The 17,021-nt window shown below is 41.4% G+C and overlaps 1 protein-coding gene across 1 annotated transcript in view; it reads right to left on the bottom strand.

The window, feature by feature from the left end:
* pot1 (protection of telomeres 1 homolog) overlaps positions 1-11,492 on the bottom strand; it is a 113,255-nt gene extending 101,763 nt beyond the window's left edge. The window contains 1 exon segment of the mRNA XM_049573453.1: positions 11,440-11,492. The gene's annotated coding sequence lies outside the window, so the exon portion shown is untranslated.
* Between the last annotated feature and the right edge of the window lie 5,529 nt (positions 11,493-17,021).

Here is a 17,021-nt window from a genome sequence, read left to right as displayed (position 1 = left end):
AGAGCTGGAGGTGACTGAACTGAGGTGTAATGGGCTGTCACTGGTGGCAGTCAAGTACAGTTAGGACAACTTAATGTCTTTCTTTTTACGTGTCACGCATTTGAAATGTCGATATAGCCGAGCATACAACACAGCTGCTGTCATAAACCTGTATTTATGCAGATTTAGACAGGCGACGTCACAATATAAAACAATGATATACTATATGAAATATGAAAACTTCAGCCAATCTGTTTTCAAGATTCACTTAACAGGAAATGTACAGTTTACATACATCTCTTACCAAATAAATGCACTACGCCGGTACAACACTGAATTGACTTTTGTTTTCTTCAACAACACACGCACAAGGTTATGGTTAGCAAACATATGACTGTGGTTGGGTTTAGGAAAAAATAACACTTTGGCTTTACATTTATACGCGAAGCAAACACCAGCCTACAGGGTGAAAGTCAGTGATTGTTGGACACATCCACCACCACTCGTACTTTTTGCCTCCTTTTTCACCTAATTTTTTCGGGCTATTTTTGCCTTTATTGTACAGAACAGAGTGAAATGGGGCGAGAGAGAGAGAGAGAGCAGGGGGGTGATATGCAGAAATGGTCGCAAGCCGGAGTCGAACCTGTGACCACTGCATCGAGGCATCGCCTCTGTACATGGGGCGCCCTATCCACTACGCTACCGACGCCCCCTTTTCACCTCCTTAACTTACATTGTTGTCCCGCAGCGCCTTCCCTTGATGCCGTCAGGCGCAGAAACACACAACGGCATCAGGCCGGTATTCGACAACTTCAGAATAAGTCCGGGTTATAAAACCTAACACCCATTAACTGGTAACTAACCCATTAATTTTCTAGGAAAAAAAAAAAGCAAAATGACGTGAAATACAAGTGGCACTTTCCTTTTAGTCCAGCGCAGCACTGACTCAGTGCACTGCATTGCACACCACCCAGGTCAGGTAGGAGCTTGCTAGCTTACTACCTGCATGAGCAGCGTGTGATGCGGAACATCTTATATTTTTTCAGCAGTCTTGTTAACAGGTTAGAGCCATAGGCGGCCTTACCTATGTTTCAACTGTTTCAGTTGAAACGGGCCCCGGCCACCAGGTGGCCCCCAACTGACTGACAAAAAAATAAATGCCGCAAGGAAGACACAAAAATAAATCACTGCCAGCCATCACCTAACTAGCTAGCTAACATCCCTAACGTTACAAAATGAAACGCACATACCAGAGTGGTGCTGAAAAGCGAAACCTAGCAGACAACAAAAGGAAAGCTGTGAGTAGTCTTCCAGAAGTGACCTCTTTCTTTGGTCCTGCATCTATAACAGCTGCACCGACTAAAGCAGTGGCTGCCGCCCACTCACATAACGCCAGCCAAACAACAAATACGGGAGAAGGTGAAAATAAAGACCTTTCTACTGAAACAGCTGGTGATAATGATGACCAAACATTATCGTTTGAAGCACCACATGATGATAGTCCCACAACTGAGACAGGTGAGGGAGATGGTGGGAGTGCCACCAGCACTGCAGCCAGGGAGAAAGTCCCACTGCCATTAACAGAGACAGACCCGGCATGTTGGCCAGAGCGTATTACCAGTGACCAACGGATCAATATTTTTCGGAGAGGTCCCGTTCAGATAGAGGACTTTAACTTCCACAGAGCCAAACATGTTGCCGTTTTACTAATGACAGATATTTCATAAGGATGAAAAATGGAGAAAAAATACGCAGGTCATGGTTAGTGTATTCAAAATCATCAGATTCAGTTTTCTGTTTCTGCTGTACCCTATTTGGCAAGCGAAAAGAAGAAGAACGCACAGTGCCATTGGCAAAACATACCAAGAAATACAAATGCTGGAGAAAAAACACTGGAACGACGTCATGAAAAGGATAATTGCAATAGTCTGTCACCTTGCAGAACGAAACCTTGCTTTTTTTCCTTTGTCTGTCTCTGTCTTTTCATGCATGAGCTGTCCATGGTGCTGAAATGATGCGGAGCACTCTTTATTTTTGTTGTTAATTTAAGTTGAGAATTTTGAATTTTTGATTTTTTGGCTGAATTTTGAAAACAAATCTGTAGAAAGCTGGTTCTCTTTTATTTCCGTTTCTCTGACTGAGAGAGTGCTCTGACCACAACTGGACAAAAATAACGCGGAGCACTCATTATTTTTGTTGTTAATTTAATTTGTGGGGATTGTAAGGGACAATAAAGTATCCATATCCTTATTTGTTGCAAACCAACCTGAGTCCTCGCCTTTTCTGCTGAGTCCCGGTTTCTTGCCCTGGTTATGATTTTAACACTTGGTCACAATGTATCGTTTTACATGGGAAAATATGTGCATCCTTGGGACGCATGGCTGACTTTACGGCGTTCTTTCAGCTTATAATGCATCACGGACGCAGGACGCGTAGCTGGCAAACATAATTATGTTTGTTTTACGAGGTAGGGCCCCATATTAAGTACTGAAACGGGCCCCCTGATGCCAAAGGCTGCCTCTGGTTAGAGCAGTCACATTGCCCATGTGAGCAGCGCTGCTAAGGCAGGGCGTGGCTGCTGCTCAGCTGTGGAACATCTAGAGAATAGGGGGCGAACCTATTTTATTCATGACGTGCCGTTTTTAGTGAGAATAGACAGTAAATATGGTCTTTTGATGATCATATTGGTGTTAAACCACCTTTCACTACAGCTTTAATGTCTATATCGGTCTCTGTCTATGAAGTAATATAAATATTTCTTTTTAACTCAACACTTCCTGTCTCCATTTCAAAATAAACACCGACAGCCTTTCTGTGGACAGAATTCCTTCATTTGTGAACAAAAGGCTTTTTAATGTGAAATATTTTCAGGACAGTGTTGCTGACAACGTTGTGGCTTGCACAGCTCCATAACTGAGTGGAGGACTGGCTTTTAATTTTGGAAATATAGTAGTTACAGCAACATGCAGCTCTGCAGCAGCGCCGCAACAACACCACTGTCAGAGCTACTGTAGCAGTTCAGCAAGGTTGCCATCATGCTCCGCACATGCAGGCAGTGTGTTCTGTTCCAACCCACGGTGGCAAGACCACATTGCTGCGGAAACATGGTGGCCACCATGTTTCCGCACCAATGTGGAAACATGGTGGCCACCCTCCGATCTCCCCCCCAGGTCACCCCTGTAAGAAAGCAGCTTCATTTTGAGGAGTTACACCCCTTAAGCATTATTAAATAACATAAGTTAGCGCTGCTAGCTATGCTGACAGGGTGCTAACAGAGCTAACAGTGATAAACTGAAAAGTAGCACATTTGACCCACAGACTGACATGTGTAATGATTCAAAAATATCATCAGCAATTAACAGATTGGGGTCTGCCCATTGGTCCGACAATCCATTGGTCCGACAATCCATTGGTCCGACATCCCATTGTTCTGACATCCCATTATTCCGACATCCCATTATTCTGACCATATTAAACCCATTGTTCCGAAGTCCGTTCCGAAATCATCATGATGCCCTGTGGTTAAGGTCTGGTTAGGTTTAGGCACAAAAACCACTTGGTTAGGGTTAGGGTTAGGACAAGATCATGGTGTGGGTTAAAATGAAAAAGAACGTGGCAAACACATAAGCTGTGAGCCTGCTTCGCCTCAAGCCTTTCCCAGCTGACCCAGAGCCGGTCGCGGCGCACCATCAAGGCAGAAATATGCCTGCCGGAAGTCGTTCAGCACCACGGAGAGCTCCCCACACAACCCGAACACCAGAGTTAATAACAGGAGGTTATGGTGTTTCACTCTCTCCTCTCTAGGACACTCTAGTGTTTGCTGATCCTCTATGGTACACAAATACAGTATAGCCTAGTATAATCACATATCGGAACAACGGGACGTCGGACTAATGGGCTGTCAGACCAATGACGTGGCGCCAACAGATTAACAGTCCTGATGTGGATCTGAGACAGCAGGAAGTGAGCACACACAGCCTAGGGATCAGATTAATAACGTAACTCTACACACAGTGATTCATTTTATTGACCTTCAGTACAGAGTTTCGCTCCAGAAACAGGTTAATGAAGGTAGTAAGCCCCGTCTCTACCTGTCACAACTTGTGACTCACAACATCGTGACCTGCTGCTCTGAATAATTACTGCAAAGCGAACATGTAACTGATCAATCACCTGCTGAGCTGAATCATATCCTGCCACATACAAAGTTATCCATGTAGTTTCTGGATGAAGGCTTAATGAGTCATCTCACTCTTTAAATACATGCCCTTTACTGTGTGATGTAGCACCACTGCTCATTTTCCCTGAGGCTTAATAAACCCAATATTAGATTTCATAAAAATATAATCATTTGCTCTAATTCTTCCTTCTGGAGGCGCTCCTGTCATAAAGCAAGAGGCAGGAGATTGTGTAAGGAACATTAAGCAGATGTTAACACACAGACGGAGCTCATTTGAGTTAAGTACAGTATATAAATGACTTGCAGTTTAGTACAGGTCAGCACTGACCGGCTTGCTGCACACTGTGTCAGCTGTTAGTCTGTGGTTCCTCTAAAAGATCCACTTGGAAAAAACTGCATTTGTTCAAGGAAGCCAAGTCTCATTTTCATCTTTTTGGCTTTCATGTATCAGTGATGATTAGTGTCTGCCTGAAACATCAGCCAGGGCAGTATGATGTCATGATTTTAAAGAAATCAATTTATAGGAAGAATTGAGGTTCTTTACTTTTCCCACACTGTTGTGAGCAATGCAGGTTTAAAAGTGTGTTTTTACTAAATTTTGCAATTCTGAGAAAGAAAATACCTTCAACAAGTTTGATGGATGTTACACAGAGTGTGTGTCCATAACGAACGCTGACTGAAAACAGAACTGAGTGTCGTAACTCACTCTCTGTCTCTGAGCTTGATCAAATGTCCAAAAAAAAAAAAAAAAAAAAAAAAAAAAAAAAAAAAAAATTTATAATGTCATCTGAAGCCTAATCTTTATACAAGTAATATTCATATTGGCTTAAATAAACAATTTGATCGTATTTCTTCATGTTTACTGAAACAGTTTTGTGTGAAAGGAATTAAAGGACTGTTCCAAATATAGACCCATTCAGTGATTTAAGCAAATAATAGCCCAGGTTACTAACTGAAGTTTTACAGTATTTTTCCTCTTCCCTGTGGTGTTATTTATCAGTTTAGGTTGTTATGGTGTGAGTTGCCGAGTGTTGGAGATAGTGGCCATAGAGATGTCTGCCTATTCTCCAATGTAATGGAACTAGATGGCACTCAGCTTGCAGTGCTCAAAGCGCCAAAAAAACGAATTTGAAAAACTCGACGGCAATGTTGGACTGCGCTCAGCAACTGCATTACCATGCAGAAGGGTGCATGCATGCATCTACTGCTAGCTCACCTAGCACCAGCGAGCGGTGCAGAACGTCATTAACGTTTACATCTCCCTCTGTCGTGAGCACGAGCCTCTCGACAATGAGTAGATGCACACTCCCTTCTGTGCAGTGAAACGGTTGTTGGGTGTAGTTGAGAAAAAAGAAAATAGTTCCTACATGAAACTGCTCACAACAAGCTCTGTGGCTTATCTTGAGGAAATGGGTCATTTTTGGTTTTTTGTTGGTGCTTGGAGCACCACAAACTGAATGCCATCTAGTTCCATTACAGTGGAGAGAAGGCAGACGTCTCTACCTCTACAGCACAACAAAGCAGAAAATAACAACAATAAACACATTTAAAACAGACAAAAAAGGAAACCACTTAACTTCACAGCCTACTTACTTACATATGGTAGAAGCACAAATAAAGGAAAAATTACCAAATTAGGGACGCACGATATTGGATCAACCAAAGAAAATCTTGGTCGACTAAAGTCGCACATAATCTTCAACTAATCGATTAGTCGTGGGGAAAAAAAATCTGCATGTTATTTTTACTTCTGCGGTGGTGTGTGTGAGTGTGTCACTCTGCAGTTACACCTCCAAAACACTAGTCGGCAGTGGAGGACTGTGTTAAGTGCTGTAAAGTTTAGTTCAAATCAAACTTTATTTATATAGCTGATTCTAAACACACATTAAACACACGCTAAACACATATTAAACATGGCTTAATAGAGACAATTTCAAACACAAGTACGCAAACTGGCTTCACTATAAATCGCAGAACTGACAGACAAACACTTGTCTTTATCTGGACACCTTTTCCTGACCAAAACAACATGCTAACGTTATTAGCACAAGCCTATGGCATTTTACATTGTATAAATTAGCCTAGCCTCTACCGATCTTTTCCTCTTCTCATATAAAACCAGGGACAACAGCAACATGTAACAAAGGTAACGGCACATAATTTGGCTCCGTTACAACTCACAACATTCATCGACAAAACAACTGTCTGATACTAAACATGTTTTCCAATCAAATACAACATGCTAACGTTATTAGCACCAGCCTGTGGCATTCTACATGGTATACATTAGCCTAGCGACAAGCAGAGATTTCCTCTGCTCATATGAAGCCAGGATAAATCCCGAAATATAAATCCCTGAAGGATAAATCACACACACGACTTAAAATGCTATTTTAGTGGAGGCTTTGCTGTCTTCACAATTTATTGTTTCTTATCTGTGAAATACAAGCTACGTTTCCACTGAGGGAAATGGTTTCAGCTTACAGAAACAGACAGGAAGTCTGCGTCACTGCGACGCTGAGCGTGAGGGTGGGCGAGTTCAACTTAGCCTAATTATTTTTAATCTGTATTTTCATTCATGTACATTCATTAATGTAATACCCTGGTTTAAGCCCATGTAGCCTATCTGTCTTTGCATTGTGTGGTTATGTTTTATTAATTTCATTGTCTGATTTATATGCATTAACAAAAACACTTTCCTTTAAAATCTGAAAAGCCCCAAGGAAAATAATAATTCACAGCCTTTTATTTTCCAAGGGTGATTTACTTTTTGGTGGTTTAAGAAATTTGTAAAACAGATGTAAAAGCTCGTTTTAAAAGCCCTGATGAAGACTTGCAGGGGTTGAAACATGTTGGCTCTTTTAATGATTAAACCACAACAATAAAAGCTTTTTGATACTTCCTTCCTTGCTTTCTATATTTTTAAAGTCCCTGGATCGCATTCCTGTGTATCCTGTTGTTTTCCGTTCTCCACAAGCACCCGACACGAATGCTGTGTCTCAAATCGTGCACTTCTGTAATTACACTTAATATTTTGAGTGCATAAGCGAGTTCACACTGAGCAGAATGGAAAAATGCAGTGCACTACGAATACCCGGATGGTGCATTCAAAACGGTCAAGAAGTTGAGTGTGGAACTATGGACACTTCTCGCCCTCAATGGTCGCCATCTTGGCTACGTAGCAGAAGGGGAGGGACCACTTTTCAAACTGGAAATGGTGGCCAAGAACTGTGTGACTGTGAACGTCGCTGCATTGTACAAATGTAAGTTATACATGTGTTTTTTGCATTAAGCACCACTATACTGTTGTCAGATATAAGCCAGCAGTATGTTTATTGGGTTAATTTAGAGTTCTGTAATGATTTTTACCGCTAACGATAATGCGAATGCTAATGCTAGTTTGCTAACTAGCTAACAGTTGCACATTAGGCATTAAAAGAAGAAGAAAAGGTCAAAATTTGCAGTCCTCATTTCTGGTAAGTGCACAACGGCCGTGTTTGGTTTGAGACAACACTACCGCGCTATACCAATAAGTACATAGTGCACACAGTATAGCCTACTACATGGAAGTGTACTAACTGAAGTATGTGATTTGAGACAGTGAAGGTTTTGATTTACATTTGATTAGAGCAACGAATTGTCTTTCTCCGTTTCTAAAAAATATATATCGGTTGGTCATATCAGCAGAAATTGCCATGTTGGCCAATTTTGATAGTTCATTTTAAAGCCAATATCAGCTGATACAGACGATGTACCCATCTTACTGTGCATCCATAAACCAAAGCAACAAAATCTGCAAGTCCATAAACCTCCAAAAGCCCTGTGTGGTGAGACATCTTGCAGAGGACAGAACAAAACTGGGCTGCAGCAGGACTGCGAAGAGCTGAAGCCAGCGGAATTGTCCCTCCCAGCTGCAGTCAAGATGGCGTACAGTGGTTCCCAACTGGTGGGTCACGGACCAATAGTATTACACTGAATGTATTTAACTGTGTGAACCTTTAAGTAATGACGAAAGAGAAATCTGGACTCTGTGGCTGGACCAGTTGGGAACCACTGGCATAGAAGATAACAAATATTGGGGATTTATTCATCTTGTATCATAACTAACATTAGAGGATCATAATACATCAGGTATGGCATTAATCTACAGATGCCACAGTTCAAAATGAGACCAACATTGTCTGTGGATGTTGGTTTTTGAGTCACGACGACACCAAAATGCGGCTTGCAAAAGACTAGGTAAAGCTTGCCATTTTTAGTCAAGCTTATTTCAGGGGATACTTGTGGCCCCTGCCGGCTGGTTAAGAGGAGTGAGGAGTCAGCAGTCAATAAAACAGGTTTTTCAACAACTGTGCATTTACGCAACTATGAGAGGTCTTTGAGCACACGTTCTGTCATAAATGCACACACAAAATATGAGGCTGATTGGTCAAATAGTTGGCATGCATGGAGGCATTAACAGCCACATATAAACTCCATATACAGCATAAAACAGCTGAACAGGAAATCATCTGAATGCCTTTTTGTGCAGCTGTCACTTCTATTAAATACCTGCAGCCTCTTTCCTCTTAGAAACTAAAGTAGCTTGTGATGCAATTTTCAATCATTTGCTCCAGAATAAACATTGTAAAACAGCAAAATCCATTTTCTGACTCGTTAGGCCGCACACAGTCATCCCCTTCATCTGATTAACCAAGCAGCACCTCAATAAAATGTCAGCAGTAAAGAGGCAGAGCGGTTTCTTAACACAATCACAACCTATTTGAACAGAGGGTGTGAAATAAATAAGAGGAAATTAAGCTTCAAAGGGGCCTATTATGGTGATGTCTTCTTCTACTCCTGCTGCTCAAATACTGTTTCAATTTATATTTAAGAATTCAGATAAAAACTGTCAACACAACTTCAATAAGCACCAAATACTACTTAACAAGCAACTAACAGTAGACAGGTTAAAGGTTAGAGGTCACAGACACATCATATTACTGCGTACACTGCATGAGAACAAAGGTCAACTACAGTTAGCTTTCAATAAAACCTGACATGAACCCCAAAAATGTAAAATAACATCAGCAATGCACAGCTAAATGTATTTTTACTACTGGTTACCTTTGTGATCTGAATGTACACTCACAGGCCACTTTATTAGGTACACCTTGCTAGTACTGGGTTGGACCCATTTTGCCCTCAGACCTGCCTTAATTCTTGGTGTCACAGATTCAACAAGGTGCTGGAAACATTCCTCAGAGACTTTGGTCCATATTGACATGATGACATCACACAGTTGCTGCACATCCATGATGAGAATCTCCCGTTCCAGCACATCCCAAAGGTGCTCTGTTGGACTGAGATCTGGTGACTGTGGAGGCCATTGGAGTACAGTGAAGTCATTGTCATGTTTGAGATGATGTGAGCTTTGTGACATGGTGCGTTATCCTGCTGGAAGTAGCCATCAGAAGATGGGTACACTGTGGTCATAAAGGGATGGACACGCTCAGCAACAATACTCAGGTAGGCTGTGGTGTTTAAACCATGCTCAGTTGGTACTAAGAAAATCTCCCCCACACCATTACACCACCAGCAGCAGCAGCAGCAGCCTGAAGCGTTGATACAAGGCAGGATGGATCCATGCTTCCATCTGAATGTGGTTTTTCCAATCTTCTATTGTCCAGTTTTGGTGAGAAAACCCGTGTGAATTGTAGCCTCAGTTTCCTGTTGTTAGCTGACAGGAGTGGCACCTGGTGTGGTCTTCTGCTGCTGTAGCCCATCTGCTTCAAGGTTGGACAAGGTGTTGTTGCTTCAGAGATGCTCTTCTGCACACCTTGGTTGGAACCAGTGCTTATTTGACTTCCTGTTGCCTTTCTATCATCTTGAACCAGTCTGGCCATTCTCCTCTGACCTCTGGCATCAACAAGGCATTTTGACTCACTGGATATTTTCTCTTTTTGGGACCATCCTCTGTAAACCCTAGAGATGGTTGTGTGTGAAAATCCCAGTAGATCAGCACTTTCTGGCACCAACAACCATGCCACATTTAAAGTCACTTAAATCACCTTTCTTCATCATTCTGATGCTCTGTTTGAACTTCAGCAGCTCGTCTTCACCATGTCTACATGACTAAATGCATTGAGTTGCTGTCACATGATTGGCCGATTAGCTATTCGAGTAAATGAGCAGTTAAACAGGTGTACCTAATAAAGTGGCCGTTGAGTGCATGGAAACACAGACTGGGGTTAAACCACTACATAAGCTACTGTACACCATGTAAACAGTATCAGCTCTGCTGGTCCTCCTGTCAGCGTTCATGCTGTGTCACTCTTAAGGTGGAGTTATAAACAACTAGCTCTAAGCTAATGCTAACATGAAGAGTCACCACAACCAATAAGCAAACTGTTTTCAACCGTTAATGTTACTTCAACTGTCGAAGTTCGGCTACAGCTAGTTAACCGTTAGCTAGTTAGCCTGCTAGCCAACTTTAGCAAACATTAGCACAGACGGCAGCTTAACCTCTTGTTTAGCACGAACATGACCGTCTCAAAGTAGCACTCATGACAAGTAGACATTTCACACTCACTTTACAGCGTTCAAGTAAGCTAGTGAAAAGAAAAGAAAACCGTAACGCGACCGAGGTAACGTTATATCCTGTTGTCATTTAACCGAACGTCAAAGGAACTCCATTCCAAAGCCATTTAGTTTAAAGGTGAATTGATTCTCTGCAAACATACACACAGAATAGAAGATAATTCACAGGTTTCTATAAATAAACAGACTCTATTAGTAAATTCGGCTAACATACAACACACGGTGCAGCACGTTATTTAATAATATTTCAACTTTCCCTCGGACCTTAAGCGGTGGAAAGCAGCGCTACATTAGGGGGCATGGAAGACTGAGAGAAGCCGCAAAACCAAACAAAAAACCAACCAACAATATTTAATCCAGTGAGGAATGCGTATAGAATGTAAGCCGAATTATTAAGGGAAATGTACAGATTTGTAAAATGTATAACTCCATACTCTGCGTGGTGTATGCTTGTACTTATCGTAACGCAAGCAAAATGGTATTGGTTTTCAGATTGGGTCTGGCCCCACATTGTCTTCCTAATGACAACAGAGGTTTGACTGGCGTCAAACTGTCACTAAACAAGTTTCGACAAACTATTGAGCGACAGTACGGAAATGCAGTTGATGAGAGGACCATCGTGGTAAAATGCCCAACTTAAGCAGCCATTGTGTGGACTGACACATGAGATTACATGCTGGAAATAAAAGAGGAAAACTTACAGTTGCAGGAGTTCAGTTTCCCTCGCTTGGTTTCGAATTGACAAGCTGCTCCTGCAACGCGCATGCGTGTAGGGAACCCCAGATCGCACCATTATTTATACCAAGAAAACCTGACTGTATTAAATTAAATTAAATAACAACAACAACAACAACAACAACAACAATAATAATAATAATAATAATAATTTAGTTTTAGGAAATATGAGAAAAATAATTTTATTTTTTTAATTTCATAAATAAAAATATAATAAATCCTCAAGATATTAATACAAAAAATGTTTTATTACCTTATATTGTGTTTAATTATAAAACTGATGCTGGTAAGCTTGGGCATTGTTCTTTTTTCCCTACATGTTAGCTGACAGGTTCTCCCCATTCATCTCTCAATCTTTAACTGGGAGCTCATTTGCTTTCAGCGGTCAACTGAAACACACTTCAACTGACACATCCTACTATTTTTGTTCTCACGTTTTCACACATGAACAAAATTTTAAAAAGGATACATTTCAAGTTTTTCTCACTCAATAAAATTCCACTGTTCATACACAATTAATTCCAACTTCTGTATCTCATACATGCTCATACTTAAAACATCTACCTTAAAAAAATAATATACTTTATCTGGAACTTGAACTGACAGTCGCTGCTATCAGGAATTTAACCCTGACGTACCCTTCCAATTTAACTGTCACTTTTACCTCAACTAACATTTAACTCTTGGCACTTTGAACTGAATAGATAGCTCCTCTTCATTCAGTGCTTACCCTTAAACTGACATTTAACTGCTTAAATCAATTCTGTTTTAACTGCCACTTCTTTTTTTTTCCAGTGCTTCAACTTCGTACAGCCATACAAAGACATTAAAACAGCTACGAGGACTCAAACATGTTCAGACACTGAAGCTATTTGTTTCAACTGCAAAATACACACAGTTTCTTCAGGAATTACCCAGGCTCCACCCCCTATTCCCAAATTAGGACTTCCTGGCTCCAGTACTTCACACAGGTGATAACAACAGTAAACCAAATTTCAGGCTTAAGTGGGATTCATACTTGTGCATCAGATCTATGCAAAGCCTCCACACATGGCCTACGCTGCTGGGAGCATTTATACTTGTTAGGTGGTGTGTCTGTGTCACGCTGCAGTTACACCTCCAAAACACTAGTTGGCGGTACGGTTTCTGTGAAGTGCTGTAAACTTTAATTGATTCAAGACACACATTAAACACACATTCTACAATATTAATAGGAATGATTTCAAACACAAGTGTACAAATCAGCTTCACAGAGAAAGCACTTGTCCTTTGCTGGACACATTTTCTCCACTAATACAACATGCTAATGCTTTAAGCACAATCCTATGGCATTTTACATTGTATAGGCTAAATTAGCTTAGCTGCTAGCAGATTTTTCCTTTACTCATATGAAGCCAACAAAATCCAGCTCCATTACAACTTATATGGTTCACCGACAAAACAACTGTCTTATACTACTTAAATAACATGCTAATGTTGTTAGCACAAGCCTATGGCATTTTATATTGTATGAATTAGCTTAGCTACAAGTGGAGATTTCCTCTACTCATATTTCAGCCAGGATAAATCACACACAAGGAGGCTTTATTGTCTTCACAATTTATTGTTTCTGATTTATGAAATAAAAGTAAATAAAAGCTTTGTTTCCACTGAGGGAAATGGTTTCAGCTTACAGAGACAGACAGGAGGTCTGCTTCACCACGATGTCAAGTTACATTTCAGGGGAGGTGCACGAGAGGCTACAGCGCAGGGTACGGTGTAGGCTCTACAACAATGCAGAACCTACGCTGTAGGTACGGCATCAATTTGACACAGAGGCATAAATCCTGCATTAGTTACTTTGCCTCAGTAAGCTACATTATGACTTAGATATTTAATTGTAATTAGTGTATGTTTCCCCATCATTCAGTGACAGCAGCCTCTCCACACGTCCACTCTGCACTGTGTGACAGCAGCGCTCAGTTTTGGCCATCTGACAGGAGCTGGAGTCTGCCAAGGTGATGAGGTGTGATACTGACATCAGGCAGGTCGACCTGCCAGCCTCCAGGCTGACTGCAGCCACTGGAAGTGACAGGATACGACTCTGTGACTCCGCCCACCTATGCTTGGTGTGTTTGGGAAGCATTTCTGCAACACGCCGTCCTGTCAGGAGTCAAAATAATGTGAGCTGCTGAAGTGCAGAGACCGCTGGCATCTGAAACCCACCCACAAGTCTATGTCCTTTTCAACACCTCTGAGATGACATGCACATCTTAGTCTTACTCACTTCATGTGTTAGTGATCCATCCTGACCTGTTCAACAGATCGTCTCATGGAGATTGAGTAAACATACACAGTGTGTAGTATCTTCCTGCCACCAAGCACACATTGGTGATAGGCCTGTAAACCTACTCTAAATATTAGGGCCTTTCTCAGTCTGTATTGTTATCTCTTCTTATGTCATCATTCACAGCCAAAGTACTACTGTCCCACATGGCTGACAGATCGAGCCAAAGACGGCAGTTGGCTAGTTTTTGGAAGTGCACAGCAGAGCCATCCTTGCAAAGTTATTAAAACTCTAAAAGCAAAGAGAGCTAGAATTACTGCTTCAGCAGCACAGAGGACCAAAACAATCAGCACAGTTTCAAGGTGGAGACCCAAAATGAGCGTCACCAATTCAGTATCTGACCAAATGTCTCCCCTTCTGTTCCTGAGATATGATGTTGAGTAATGGTCAGAGAAGTGTTTTTGTAGAACATGATGATGTCACGGAGAAGTCGACCTTTAACCTTTGGATACAAAATATCATCACTTCATCATTTTATCCTGTTAGACATATGTGTGAAGTTTTGTCATAATTAGCGTATGGATTATTGAGTTATGGCCAAGAAATATGTTTTGGGAGGTCACAGAGGCCTTGATGTTTGAGCTTTCAGCGGTGAGTCCAACTGGACGTTTGTGCCAAATTTGAAAAAAATCCCTCAAGGTGTTCTAGAGATATTGCGTTCACAATAATGGGACAGATGGAAGGACAGACAACCTGAAAGCATAATACCTCTCGCTGGTATGGAGGCATAAAAACTGTTGTTGATCAACGTGCCGCATTTCTTTTTTCTTACCTCTATTCATTTTTCACAAATTGTAATTTGTATGTTAACATTTTAAAATACAAAAACTGATCACGAGAGCAAGCGAACCTCCCTCCAAAATATTATACTAATTATGAAGAATCCACTGGACTATAACCTCTAGTTAATCCAAATTTTAAAACCTCATTAAAGTAGGGCCAGCTCTAAAATTTTGGGGACCCTAAGCAGGGTTTGGTTTGGGCCTTGGTTGTGACTTGCAGGGTGGATAACGGATCTGTGGATACGTTCACAGGTGTTCAGATCAGATTGATGGATGGATGAGAGGAGCAGCTGCTGCGAGTGAATGCAAACTTTTGGACCCAGCAGAATGAACGGTTTGGTTTCACTTGGGTGCACTGCTCCGTCTCTGCCCTCTGACAGTGTAGTGCTAGAAATAACCAACAGTTTATATATATACAGTATATTCCAAGAGCCTCTTATTGAACGGTTCCAACTGTGGTGGGCTGCCACAAATGAATGTGTGGGAAACCCTGGTCCAGTTCCCCTGCTTCTGAGCTTTATGTTTTGTTACTATTTTTATTTTTTTTTTGCAAAAATGGCACAAAATGTTGTCACTTTTTGTTGAGAAAATTACATTTTAGACAATATTATTGTCTCTTGTTCAAAAAATCTTGTCATGGGGGCCACCAGAGATCACAGGTTATAAAGCAACTCCTTAAAACAGGTAAGGCTGGCTCTGCATTGAAGGACTCCGTTAAAAAATCTTGTTGTCATCCAGCCAAACACTTACAACATCTCTGTTTAGAATATCGAGACGAATGACAGATAAGGGCCCAGCTTAATGGCACTAATTATGAAAGTTACTCCAATGCAGATAGTCAAGGCAAACAGGAAGAGAGGGATGTGAGAGCCAGGTGACTGGTGGACAGGTGGTAAAGTCTGAGGGCATCTGGTTGGACAGGTGGCGAATGACAATAAGAGGCCTGAGGAAATGGAAATGTGGCCGTAGGGAGGGACACATAGGCAGAATGTGACAGGACTGCTATTGAGAAAGGCCTTTTGTTCATGCACAGTTTTTTTGCATATAGCTTGTACGTCAGTCACATGAAGAATGCCTTAAAGCTTTACCAGGAGTAGGGGTCAGAAAAAAAATCTGTTTGTCTCAAGTAGCACAAGAGGAGAAATCAGAGGGTCACCAAAATCATTGGAATCATCCTCTGGTGAGCATGATTATCTATCAGTCCGCTAACTAATTACAGAGGTATCGCTTTGTGGATACATCGAGATCAATTAGCATCATTATCCACCGGGCAGAAACAACAACTTTCCTCTCATCAAACAGCAGCTCTGCTCTGAGCTATCACCGGTGTCATATCCGTGTTACATTATAGATGGAAACCTCAGAAGCTTTTTACAACCAGATTACTGACTGTTTAATTAAATTGAAAAATGCCAAACACTCACGGAGCCTGTGATAGAGAGCATAATTCTGCCGCTGTATTAGCAGGAGGCTCATTACTCAGCACTAATGAGTTTCTCCTGCAGAGACACATCACAGGAGCAGGCCCGAGGTTCTGTTCCTGCTTTATGTTTCTAATCAACCGTCCTGCGCCGAAGAATATCACCAATAAACTACACACGTGAAGCTGTCTTCCAGATGGATAACAACAACTTCCATATTGTTTTTATTTGGTCCTGTTGCTGCCTCGAGAAGAAGAAGAGGGGTCATTAGGTGGTCCTTATAGACACTGTTTGCTCTGGTCTCTGGATCATATAGCTGCTGCTGCTGTTGCTGCTGCTGCATGTGAATCTGACCCCAGATGTCCATTTGAAGAGGATGTGTTGCATCTCTACCACAGTTTCAAGATCCACTGGAAGGGTTTTGTGCTGTTGTTGTTTTTTCCCTCATTTTCAGGTTTTTGCAACTTTCTGAATTGTGCATGTGTCTCCCACATCACCTGTCATCAGAGATAGTTTATCACTGGTTGGTCATTAAAAGAATAGTTCACCCAAAATCAGCATCAGCGCCAACAGACTTCGACAAAGGCCAAACCAAAGACAGGGAAAAAAGTCATAAAACTTTCAATAAGGCATGCATGCACAAAAAAACCTTCACTGGAAATAATTTGTTTGTCAATAGTTTAGAGAAAACAGGAACTTTGATAAAGTTGGGTATATGATCTATGTGTAATAGAAAAAAAAGTTTTGTCCTTAGTTAAGTATAATCTCAATATTTAGGCTATAATCACTGCTAGACTCTAAGTAGAGGAATGTGTGTTAGGCTTATATGAATTGAATCAAAGAGCATCCATCATTACAAACTGTGCCAATGGTACAAAATGGTGCCCACTCCCAGTCTCCCAAGTGGGCATGGTGTCTCTCCCCCTGCATCCCCCCACCTCGTTAGGAAGTGTAGTAACCTTGTGTGGATGGATAACATCAAGTTCAAAACGATACACTATATTCAGTACTAACTGAAT

The sequence above is a fragment of the Epinephelus fuscoguttatus genome, linkage group LG4, assembly GCF_011397635.1.
Source record: "Epinephelus fuscoguttatus linkage group LG4, E.fuscoguttatus.final_Chr_v1".
Taxonomy (NCBI): Eukaryota; Metazoa; Chordata; class Actinopteri; order Perciformes; family Serranidae; genus Epinephelus; species Epinephelus fuscoguttatus.
The sequence above is the reverse complement of the archived record's forward strand: the minus strand, read 5'-3'. Positions and strand labels throughout refer to the sequence as shown.